The 8,655-nt window shown below is 56.4% G+C and overlaps 1 protein-coding gene across 2 annotated transcripts in view; it reads left to right on the forward strand.

The window, feature by feature from the left end:
* Positions 1-8,655, forward strand: part of COX4I1 (cytochrome c oxidase subunit 4I1) — a 110,839-nt gene that overhangs the window by 77,455 nt on the left and 24,729 nt on the right. The window lies entirely within an intron of this gene.

The following is an 8,655-nucleotide window of genomic DNA, read 5'->3' on the forward strand; positions in this document are numbered from 1 at the left end:
GGGCCTGACAGGTGGCCAAGGGCTGTGTTCGGTACTAAGCCTGGCCTGGCCGAGACAGCAGGGATTTCCAGTAAGCTGGTAAGAAGCGAGTCAGCCGTGGCCAAGGACAAGCCAAGGAGGCTTGCCCAGGCCTGCGAGGCCCACTGCACCCAGTGGCCACGCGGCTCTGGGGAGGCAGCGAGCAGACGGGCCTCCTTCCCCAGCAGGCTCCCCGGGCGGCCGCTCAGCTTCTGAGACTAAGGGGGGGGAATGAGGGCATCACTACAAGGCTCGAGGCCCACGGGAGTAGAGAGTATTTCTGGAATTAAAGCCGCCGTGGACCCCGGGAGGAAAGCAGTGGAGTGGCCCGGGGGGTGCTGGCGTGCTGGGCCCGGATCCCACGGCCTCGCTGACAAACAGCGGAGCCAGAGGCAGGTGGGGCTGGAGAGGGGCGGACGCTTCTGCTCCCCTCGGGAGGCCTCGGTGTTTGAGGACCGTGACCCAGGCCCCGAGGGCGTGCCCTGTCGCCGCTGTGGGACACCTCTGTGACTTTCCCTTCCTAGAGTTTCTTTAGGGTCCCGCAATTCCAGGGCGTCAGCGGACGCTGTGCTGGGTGCCGCAGTGGGTGGTGTAGACGCTGCTGATGGCAGAGCTCGGCCTCTGCTCCTCCCACCCGCCCCCTCCCCGGCCACCTCGGGCAGCATTCGTCATAACAGAACGCATTTGGGGACGGGGGCTGAGGCACAGTTGAATCTAAGGTCCCCAGGGTAAGTGAGGGAGCCCCAAGGCACCTCTGAAGCGGGAGGGAAGCGGCCACGTGGCAGTTTTCCAGGCCGGTTCAGACTTCTGGAATTCTGTTGCGTCCGCGCATGTCAAAGCGCCCAGACGTCCCCAGCTCCAGCCTGCTGCCCGCTCAAGCAGGCGGCCGCCCCCCAGAACAGCACAGGCCTGGAGGGTCGCCCCGCCTGACTTCAGCCCCTGAGCCCTCGAACCGTCGGCTGGGACCTGAGTCCCCGTCCCCGGGGCCCGGACAGCAGCCGCAGCAGAGGCCTGGCCCGCCCCAGCTCCGCCTGCTAACTGGCGGCCATGTGCTTCCTGCCACGGGCGCACCGCAGGAAGGAGGCCCTGCTTGTGGGGCTTTCGTATCCTGCCAGGGCCCGGGTCGCCGGGTGGCCAGGCCTGTGGAGGGCGGGGTGGGGCAGGTCCCCAGCAAGGCCCTGTGGCCACGGACTGGGGAAGTTTTTGGCTGCCCTGGGGCGGCAGAAGTTCCCGCCTAAGGAAAGCTAAGTGTGTCACCAGGAACACAGTCCCCCGGCCCTGGGAGGGCGGGGGGCTGGCGGGTTGTGGAGGGGCGTCCCGATGCGGCTCTCAGCCTGTGGCGCCCCTTCCCCGGTGACTCAGCAAACCAGAGCGGCGGCCCGAGCGTCTGGGGCGCCGGTGGAGTGGGGACCATACGTGACGAGATTTATTCAGCTCCAGGCTCAGCCAGTGACCCTCAACCTCCCACCCAAGTTAACCCGCGGACAGTGAGACGGAGAGCCAGGCCCCGTGGGGGGAGCGGCTCAGAGGTCATTTCCGGGTCTCCTCCTGTGGCCTGTTTCCAGGGGTCCGGACGGGGTTCTGGCTTCCCTGGGGAGGTCCAGGGAGTGGGAGCAGCTGCTGGCGGTTTCCAGGAGGTACTAGGCNGGAGCAGGGAGAGCTGGGGGGCCGGGAGGCCCCAGGGAGCTTCTTGGTCATCAGCACAGAGGGAACTTGCACAAACGAGCATCTCCCTATCCTGAGTCTCTGGAACATTCCTCCCCTTTGCCCACCCCATGGAGCCTGTACAGGCAGCACCCACACTTCCTCCATGAGGCATCAGGGGCGTGAATGGAAACTGTGAGGTACCAGTCAGCTGAACCCTGGCCCCGGGCCCCCGCCCTCCTCCCGCCCCCATGCCCTGTTCCTCTNTCCCAGCCACCGTGGTCCTGGCTCGGTCCTGCCTCCCTGACTGCTCTCCTGCCTATAAACCCAGCCCCTTCCTGGCGCCAGAAGGGTGCCCGAGGCCCTGCCCGCCAAGGGACCCCTTGCTGCAGACGGGAAACCACGCAGGTAGGTCCTAACTTCCTTTGGGTCCTGGGCTTCTCCCCATCTGCTCTGCTGTGCCGGCCCTACAACCAACCCCCCCCTTCTCTGCGAGCGGTGGCGCGGCTGCGTGGGCAGGTGCATCAGCCCCCCCCCCCACCCCCCGCCCCCGGGCAGCCGCGCTCCCGTAATTACGATGGAGAACGCCGACCCTCCCGGACACGCCTGTAAAGCCTGGATGCGCGGCGCCTTCCTCCTGGGGCTCGGGCGGCTCAGAGCCGGCCCATAAAGGCGCCCCAGGTCTCCGGGACTATCGAGGAGCCGTTTTGAAAACCACCTCTGGGCACAGAAGTAATTTAGCAGAGAGCTGGACCCCGGGGCAGCCATTCTATCAGCAGGGTCTGCAAATGACTTTGAGCCCCTCAGAAGGCAGGTGCTGAGTAAATGCAGGCATTAAGGGCGATTACGAGAACAATTCCACTCCACTCCGCAGACTAGCTTTGAACTTCAGAGCAGGACCAGGAGGGAGGCAGGACGGCGGAGGCCGCGACGAGGGGCGTGGTCTTTCTCTAAGTCCTGCTGGTAAAGGTCCTACCCTCACACTAGAGGCCCCTGCTCCCCGGCTGCTTGGACCAGGTATTAAAGCGGAGTCTCCGCTCACGCCACGCCAGGACCGAGGGCGCGGGAGGCTGTGTGGTGGGAGGAGTTCTGACCCCGAGTCACAGCTGAGTGAAGCGGTCCTGGGGTCACCGGGGCATCTGAATCGTGCACACGTACAGGATTCTGTTTCCTGCCATTTTCTTCCCGTTGACAAACGGACCCCCATGTTTTCAGTTTGCTTCCCCTTGATGACATTTGTTGAGCACGTTTGCACACGCTTGCTGGCTGCCCGGGTATCTTCTTTTCGGAAGGGCCTGATCAGCTGGGTGGTCTATTTTTAAAGACTGCTCTGTGGTTTTTAATATATTTGGGTAGACACACTGAAGGTTTTTTTTGGGTAACCGTATCATGAATCTCTTCTGCCCTGTGGCTTCCCTTTTCACTACCCTGATTATGTTTTTTTTTTAATGTTTATTTATTTTTGAGAGAGAGAGAGACAGAGCATGAGTGGGGGAGGGGCAGAGAGAGAGAGAGACGGAGACACAGAATCCGAAGCGGCTCCAGGCTCTAAGCTGTCAGCACAGAGCTCGATGCGGGGCTCGAACCCACGAACTGCGAGATCATGCCCTGAGCTGAAGTCGGATGCTTAACTGACTGAGCCCCCAAGGCACCCGATTGTTTCTTTAAATGAACAAAAGTTCTTGATTTTGACATAGTACAACCGATCGTTTCTTTAGAGGTCCTGTTTAAAAATCTTTGCCGAGGGGCGCCTGGGTGGCTCAGTCTTTAGTAAAGCATCCGACTTTGGTTCAGGTCATGATCTCATAGTTTGTGGGTTCGAGCCTCGCATCTGGCTCTGTGCTGACAGCTCAGAGCCTGGAGCCTGCTTCAGATTCTGTGTCTCCCTCTCTCTCTGACCCTCCCCTGCTCACGCTGTCTCTCTCTCTCTCTCAAAAAAATAAATGAAACATCAAAAAAATTAAAAAAAAAAATCTTTGCTGAGCCCAGGTCACGAGTATATTCTTCTGTTACTTTCTGAAAGCTGTGTCGTTTCAGACATAGACCAATAATCCACAAGATGCCACCACATACCACCAAAATGTCTGAGATTAAAGACTGCAACGGGACCTCTCTCATGCTGCGGGTGGGACGTTCAACGGGCGACATTCCCTAAGCGACGTGTGCCCACGTGCACAGACAGGCCCATCCAGGAGGGTAACTGCATCAGCATCTCGAGCGCCAGGTGTGGGAGTGACCCAAATGGCCATCAATAGTGAAAGTGATCCGCACTGGGGAATGTGGGTATTGTGTTATTCGCACAGCAGTGAATGAGAAACTGACACACAATGATGTGAATGAACGCCACACATGATTACAATACGTACTGCAAACCCGTATTTCTTTTTATTTTAAATTTATTTTTTTATAGTTTATTTATTTTTGAGACACAGAGTGCAAGCGGGGAAGGAGCAGAGAGAGGGAGACACAGAATCAGAAGCAGGCTCCAGGCTCTGAGCTGTCAGCACAGAGCCCGACGCGGGGCTCGAACCCACAAACCGTGAGATCTGACCTGAGCCAAAGTCGGACGCTTAACCAACTGAGCCACCCAGGCGCCCCTGTAAACCCGTATTTCTTTAAAGGTCAACAACCAGGTAGTACTAATCCACGCTGTGGGCATGAGGGGCTCTCGGTGTCGGTAATGATCTAAGAGTCTATGTTTTGACCTCGGTAGAGGTTACAGGAGCCTGTCCACTTCGTTCGCTTTGTGAAAATGCACTGACCTACGTGTTCATGATTTGTACTCTTCTGTGTATGTTGTACTTCCACAAATACAGTTCATTAAAATAAAAAACTCTTGCCATGTCTGAGACAGGACTCAGGGAACTCGGGAGATGGATGGAAGAGGGCAACGTAACGGTGCGGAAACCCAGTGTTTGAGTCCAGAAAATAAGAATTACAATCTTACAAAGGTGGTTCGTGGCACGTCTCTTCCAAATTTAAATCTAAGACTTCAGAATTCAAAAATACGGAGCTCTGACGTTTAGGAGAAGTAGTTAGAAGGTATCAGCCAAAGGGGAGATTTCAGATAATTTGCTTGTTGGAGCTGATCTATATAGCAGGTCCCCGTGGGCACATGTCTTTAAGAGACGGGGGCCAGGAAGGCGCTCCTGGGACACAGGAGTCTCACTATGAGGGGACCTCCTGGGAATGAGAAGTAGAGAACAGCTCAGAGCCCACACTTTGAGAATTAAAGACGTGGGTGCCTGGGGGCTCACTCAGTTAAGCGTCCGACTTCGGCTCAGGGCATGATCTCATGGTTTATGGGTTCGAGCCCCGCGTCGGGCTCTGTGCTGACAGCTCAGAGCCTGGAGCCTGCTTCCGATTCTGTGTCTCCCTCTCTGCCTTCCCTCGCTCATGCTGTCTCTCTCTCAAAAGTAAATAAACATTAAAAAAAAAATTAAAGACGTGTAAGACACCTCAGAAGGCAGAGGAAGCATAAGACACCAATTTGCTCTATCATCCTGGGTCTAGGGCTATGAGATTATTCAAAAGCTGGGAGTCTGTCTCAGTCTGCTTCGTGTGGCTCAGATGTTAAGCACACATTTTGTGCATGGTGTGTGCCATGTTTTAAAAAAGAAAAAACAATCAAAGAGACAGAGTTCACTCAGGAGCCCTGAATTCTGCTAGCGTGAGCCCGGGGGAGCTGTGATGTTCTCGGCTGCTGACCTGCCCAGTTAGGGTTCACAGGGTCAGGTTCATGTCCAGTTCCTCAGGGCCCGGCTGTCTGGGTACCACGGGGTAAATCTCCACATTTCTGTGGATCTCAACCCACCTGCTACAAATGCCAACTTCTGGGCCCAGAATCCCAATGAATTGGAATGCTTGGGGTCTGGACCCAGGAATCTGCTCACGTTTCCTGAGATTTTCCTTGTATTTACATCTTCTACGACTTAAATTATGTTGTGAGGTCCTCAGCGTCCAGGACTTCCTGCACAGTTGGNGACGAAAATGTGCTGGCTCTGGCGTGGGGGCAGGAAGCCGATGGGGGGGTGGGAAAGAGGAAGACGCGGCTTTTCTGCCCTCGCCTCACCTTCCCCTCCGGTCTGGGTCTCGGGCAGACCCGCCCACGCCGAGTCCTGGCTTCCACTGCGCAGTGCGGACGAGCCCGAGACATCAGCGCGCGGCTGGGAAGGTACACGTGAGGGAAGGGCCACAGACCCAAGCTGCCGTCGTCTTTGGAGAAGGCTGCTTTCGTGCGCTCGCTTAGCGGCTCAGTGAACGTGCGCGGGACGGAGGCAGCGCGGGCCGTGCTCGGTCTGGCCCCGAACTGCTAGGGCGCCAGCGGTGCCGAAGCCTCCTCAAGCAGCCCCAGCGCGGCGGCCTTGGCGGCAGGGCTGGACCTCTCACCGCCACCCCCTCCTCCCGCTGGCTGGTGTCACCCGCGGCTGCCTTGTGGAGGCACCTGATAGGGAGTGAGGCACTGCTGGAGGCAGCGGGAAGATTCTCCTTTGTGAGAAAATCCAGCCCCGAGCTGATCCGCTCTTCTCCAGGAATGAGGCGGATACACAGAAGGGACCCGGATGGTACCGAATCCTGTCCCCCTTGGGTTTCACTCAACCCTCAGGGCCCGAGGTGCATCCGGGGCCCTTGGCAAGCTGGCCCGTGTGGGGCATGGGGACAGACTCCCCAGCCACTGGGGGCTGTGCCAGGCCAGGAGCCTTGCCCGCACAGCTCCAGGATCATTCTGCAATGCGATTATTTACAGGTTTATAACTGGTGTCTGGAACGTTTGTTTGGGACAGCACTAAATGTAGTGGGTTATTCTGCTCTGCAAGGCAACACGAGCGTGAGCCAAAGGTTTCCTCCAGTTAAGTGCAAGTGGACGCTTTGCTGGCACCTGACACACTGCTTTGAAAGCAAAAGACCAAGAACACAATTCCTGGCGGCTCTAGAGCTGGATGCGGTCTCACGTTCTAAAGGAAAGCCCTCAGCAGGGCAATATCCGCCCCGGAGAGCGAATCCTCAAGGGAAAAAAGGATCCTTAGAAGCAGCAATTTATTCTAAGGCACGGCAGAGGTGATCACATTTTGCGTCCTGTTCGAAGGTATCTTGGACGTTTTAAGGAAAAATACGTCAAAATGGTGAGGATGAAACTATCCAAGTTATCCGCTCGGTTCTGCAGCACGTGGAAAGGAAGTCAGAGCGCTCCCGCCGACCTGAGAGCTGCCAGAGGGGGCACAATCCAACATTCGCTGCCTGGCTTTCTCTGTATCGAATCGAGGAAAAAAACCCCAGGTTTAAGAGGCATGGAGTTGACGGAAAGCCTCAAGAAATGTCAACGAGTCCAACAGAAGTCTATCTTTAGACTCGGCTCTCTTCACGAAAATGGCTACAAATGTCCGCAGGGCACGGAGATGGATTCTTCTGGCCGCGTCCTGGAGTCCAGCTACCACGACGGCACAAAGTAGCTCCCGTCAGGACGGATACGCCAACGGCGGGCGATGAGGGAAGTGCTGTTCTCTGTAGCTGAGAATCATTAGATGCACAAATAGCAGGTTTTCCAAGTATGTCAGAAAAATTAGCTCTTTAACTAAATACAAGAGGACTTTTTACACCAAGGAGGCTTAAAAACACCAGATACCTGGAAAACGGACTGGAAAATTCAAATTGCAGGGCGCCTGGGGGGCTCAGTTGGTTAAGTGTCCGACTTCGCCTAGGGTCATGATCTCTTGGTTCGTGAGTTCGAGCCCCGCATTGGGCTGTGTGCTGACAGCTCAGAGCCTGGAGCTGCTTCCGATTCTGGTCTCCCTCTCTCCCCCCTGCTTGTGCGCACTCTCTCTCTCTCTCAAAAATAAACAAACATAAAAAAATTTAAATAAAAACAATTTAAATTGCTCAAGATTTCGAAGTTGTTTTTCATTCTACATCCACTTAATTCCATTAGGATTGGCAAAACCAATTCCTTCCAGCAGGCAGTTTTGTTATTTGTGAAGTTCCCGCCGACTTTTCCACATTCGGTGTCCTCGGTTCTTAAGGTGACCGTGGTTAGAAATGGAAACATTTTACCCTCCAATACTTTGTCCCGGGTGGGCACGGCCGGCTCTGAGGGGACACCCCTACACAAAGCCCCCGCCGCCCTCAGATCCCTTCAGATTTAAGAACATTTTGACGGACAAAGCTTTTCAGGACACGAATGTGCTTTGTGTCAGTCCTTGAAATCTTTTCTACAAAAAGGCAAGGAAGAACACAAATGCGTGGCTACCCCAGCAGCGTCTCACTTCTGTCGGGGGGGGGGCGGCGGGGGGGCACCTTGAGGCTCGGAGGCAAGGTGGGGAGCCCATCACAGGCTTCTGCTGTTTTTACAAGGATGTAGGAGGTGGGTGCACTTGAGAAATGTGTTTCTGGTTTTTTTAAACACACATTCTTCCTTTTGGAAGATTTAACATGCTTTCTTCTGAGAACCTAAGCCTGACTCGGCCACAGAACGGGAACCCGGTTCCAGGAAATCCGAACCGGAGGGCAGCACGGCGTTCCCGGGAAGCTGGTGGGGAGACAAGCACACGGGATCCGCAGAGAGGTGAAGAGGAGGTAGAACAAGAGTCGGTCTTTCAAATGCCTCCCAAACTAGCCTTGGCCACACCTTCATTCCACCCAGCTCTGCCAGCTCCCCTTGACCTTGGGCCGCAGGGGGCACGTGCTGGTTTTAATCCCGGGACAAGAGCTCTCTCTGGTGGGGATGCTGAGGGTCAGCCTTCTCCCGTTTTGAAACAGACTCACTGGGAACGAGACTGCTCACTGCTCTGCGCCCCGTCCCCCTCCATCCGCGTCCTCATGGCAAGGAACGGCGGCCTCAGAAGTCCGGGGGGAGGGGTGTCTGAAGAGAGGGCAGAGAAGATGACCCCTGTGGGAGAGAAAAGAGGCAGCGGCACCGTAGAGCCCCCCACCCTTCCTCGGACGGCATTACAGAGCCTGACCTCCGGTCCCGCCCGGGGGCCCCCAGCGCTGGGGGAG

Source organism: Crocuta crocuta, unplaced genomic scaffold (assembly GCF_008692635.1).
Source record: "Crocuta crocuta isolate KB4526 unplaced genomic scaffold, BGI_CrCroc_1.0 scaffold61, whole genome shotgun sequence".
Classification (NCBI taxonomy): Eukaryota; Metazoa; Chordata; class Mammalia; order Carnivora; family Hyaenidae; genus Crocuta; species Crocuta crocuta.